We start from the raw sequence: 4,020 nt of genomic DNA on the forward strand, positions 1-4,020 counted from the left end.
TTTACTGTATCCCTTGGACCTTCTTATTGACGATGAAACACAGAAATTGCATCCGAAATTAATACAAGGGTCACAATGTCGACTTATGTACAAGAGGACTGACACTCTAACTTTCTATGATTTGAACCTCTCCTGTGAGTCCAGTTTTCGATTCCGATTCTTCACTTCAGGTTTACTATTTCCATTGGATTTTCTTATTGACGATGAAACACAGAAATTGCATCCGAATTTAATACAAAAGCCACAAGTCCGACTTTACTACAAGAGGACTGACACTCTAACTTCCTATGATTTGAACCTCTCCTGTGAGTCCAGTTTTAGATTCCGATGATTCACTTCAGGTTTACTGTATCCCTTGGACCTTCTTATTGACGATGATACACAGAAATTGCATCCGAAGTTAATACAAACTTCACAATGCCGACTTAAGTACAAGCGGACTGACACTCTAACTTTCTGTGATTTGAACCTCTCCTGTGAGTCCAGTTTTCGATTCCGATACTTCACTTCAGGTTTACTGTATCCCGTGGACCTTCTTATTGTCGATGAAACACAGAAATTGCATCCGAATTTAATACAATTGTCACAATGATGACTTAAGTACAAGCGGACTGACACTCTCACTTTCTATGATTTGAACCTCTCCTGTGAGTCCAGTTTCGGATTCCGATGCTTCACTTCAGGTTTACTGTATCCCTTGGACCTTCTTATTGACGATGAAACACAGAAATCGCATCTGAATTTAATAGAAAAGGTCCAATGACGACCTAAGTACAAGAAGACTGACACTCTAACTTTCTATGATTTTAACATCTCCTGTGAGTCCAGTTTTAGATTCCGATGCTTCACTTCAGGTTTACTGTATCCCTGGGACCTTCTTATCGACGATGAAACACAGAAATTGCATCCGAATTCAATACAAAAGTCACAATGCCGACTTAAGTACAAGAGGACTGACACTCTAACTTTCCATGATTTGAACCTCTCCTGTGAGACCAGTTTTAGATTCCGATGCTTCACTTCAGGTTTACTGTATCCCTTGGACCTTCTTATTAACGATGAAACACAGAAATTGCATCCGAATTTAATACAAAAGGCACAATGCCGACTTAAGTACAAGAGGACTGACACTCTAACTTTCTATGATTTGAACCTCTCCTGTGAGTCCAGTTTTCGATTCCGATTCTTCACTTCAGGTTTACTATTTCCATTGGATTTTCTTATTGACGATGAAACACAGAAATTGCATCCGAATTTAATACAAAAGCCACAAGTCCGACTTTACTACAAGAGGACTGACACTCTAACTTCCTATGATTTGAACCTCTCCTGTGAGTCCAGTTTTAGATTCCGATGCTTCACTTCAGGTTTACTGTATACCTTGGACCATCCTATTGACGATGAAGCACAGAAATTGCATCCGAATTTAATACAAAAGCAAAATGTCGACTTAGGTACAAGAGGACTGACACTCTAACTTTCTATGATTTGAACCTCTCCTGTGAGTCCAGTATTAGATTCCGATGCGTCACTTCAGGTTTACTGTATCCCTTGGACCTTCTTATTGACGATGAAACACAGAAATGGCATCCGAATTTAATACAAATGGCACAATGCCGACTTAAGTACAAGATGACTGACACTCTAACTTTCTATGATTTGAACCTCTCCTGCGAGTAGAGTTTTTGGATCCGATGCTTCACTTCAGGTTTACTGTGTCCCTTGGACCTTCTTAATGACGATGAAACACAGAAATTGCATCCGCATTCAATACAAAATTCACAATGCTGACATAAGTACAAGCGGACTGACACTCTCACTTTCTATGATTTGAACCCATCCTGTGAGTCCAGTTTTAGATTCCGATACTTCCATTCAGGTTTACTGTATCCCTTAGACCTTCTCATTGACGATTAAACACAGAAATTGCATCCGAATTTAATACAAAAGTCACAATGCCGACAAAAGTACAAGCGGACTGACACTCTCACTTTCTATGATTTGAACCTCTCCTGTGAGTCCAGTTTTCGATTCCGATTCTTCACTTCAGGTTTACTGTCTCCCTTGGACCTTCTTATTGACGATGAAACACAGAAATTGCATCCGAATTTAATAGAAAAGGTACAATGCCGACCTAAGTACAAGAAGACTGACACTCTAACTTTCTATGATTTTAACCTTTCCTGTGAGTCCAGTTTTAGATTCCGATGCTTCACTTCAGGTTTACTGTATCCCTTGGACCTTCTTATTAACGATGAAACACAGAAATTGCATTCGAATTTAATACAAAAGGCACAATGCCGACTTAAGTACAAGAAGACTGACACTCTAACTTTCTGTGATTTGAACCTCTCCTGTGAGTCCAGTTTTAGATTCCAATGCTTCACTTCAGGTTTACTGTATCCCTTGGACCTTCTTATTGTCGATGAAACACAGATATTGCATCCGAATTTAATACAATAGTCACAATGCCGACTTAAATACAAGCGGACTGACACTCTCACTTTCTATGATTTGAACCTCTCCTGTGAGTCCAGTTTTCGATTCTGATGCTTCACTTCAGGTTTACTGTATACCTTGGACCATCTTATTGACGATGAAGCACAGAAATTGCATCCGAATTTAATACAAAAGGCAAAATGCCGACTTAAGTACAAGAGGACTGACACTCTAACTTTCTATGAGTTGTACCTCTCCTGTGAGTCCAGTTTTAGATTCCGATGCGTCACTTCAGGTTTACTGTATCCCTTGGACCTTCTTATTGACGATGAAACACAGAAATTGCATCCGAATTTAATACAAAAGGCACAATGCCGACTTAAGTACAAGCGGACTGACACTCTCACTTTCTATGATTTGAACCCCTCCTGTGAGTCCAGCTTTAGATTCCGAAGCTTCACTACAGGTTTACTAGATCCCTTGGACCTTCTTATTGACGATGAAACACTGAAATTGCATCCGAATTTAATACAAAAGGCAAAATGCCGACTTAAGTACAAGAGGACTGACACTCTAACTTTCTATGAGTTGTACCTCTCCTGTGAGTCCAGTTTTAGATTCCGATGCGTCACTTCAGGTTTACTGTATCCCTTGGACCATCTTATTGACGATGAAACTCAGATATTGCATCCGAATTAAATACAAAAGGCACAATGCCGACTTAAGTACAAGGGGACAGACACTCCAACTTCCTATGAGTTGAACCTCTCCTGTGAGTCCAGTTTTAGATTCCGATGCTTCACTTCAGGTTTACTGTATACCTTGGACCATCTTATTGACGATGAAGCACAGGAATTGCATCCGAATTTAATACAAAAGGCAAAATGCCGACTTAAGTACAAGAGGACTGACACTCTAACTTTCTATGAGTTGTACCTCTCCTGTGAGTCCAGTTTTAGATTCCGATGCGTCACGTCAGGTTTACTGTATCCCCTGGACCTCCTTATTGACGATGAAACACAGAAATTGCATCCGAATTTAATACAAAAGGCACAATGCCGACTTAAGTACAAGCGGACTGACACTCTCACTTTCTGTGATTTGAACCCCTCCTGTGAGTCCAGCTTTAGATTCCGAAGCTTCACTACAGGTTTACTAGATCCCTTGGACCTTCTTATTGACGATGAAACACTGAAATTGCATCCGAATTTAATACAGAAGTCACAGGGCCGACTTAAGTACAAGAGGACTGATACTCTAACTTTCTGTGATTTGAACCTCTCCTGTGAGTCCAGTTTTAGATTACGATGCTTCACTTCTGGTTTACTGTATCCCTTGGACCTTCTTATTGACGATGAAACACAGAAATTGCATCCGAATTTAATACAAAAGTCACAATGCCGACAAAAGTACAAGCGGACTGACACTCTCACTTTCTATAATTTGAACCTCTCCTGTGAGTCCAGTTTTCGATTCCGATTCTTCACTTCAGGTTTGCTGTCTCCCTTGGACCTTCTTATTGACGATGAAACATAGAAATTGCATCCGAATTTAATAGAAAAGGTACAATGCCGACTTAAG

Source organism: Schistocerca americana, chromosome 10 (genome assembly GCF_021461395.2).
Source record: "Schistocerca americana isolate TAMUIC-IGC-003095 chromosome 10, iqSchAmer2.1, whole genome shotgun sequence".
Taxonomy (NCBI): Eukaryota; Metazoa; Arthropoda; class Insecta; order Orthoptera; family Acrididae; genus Schistocerca; species Schistocerca americana.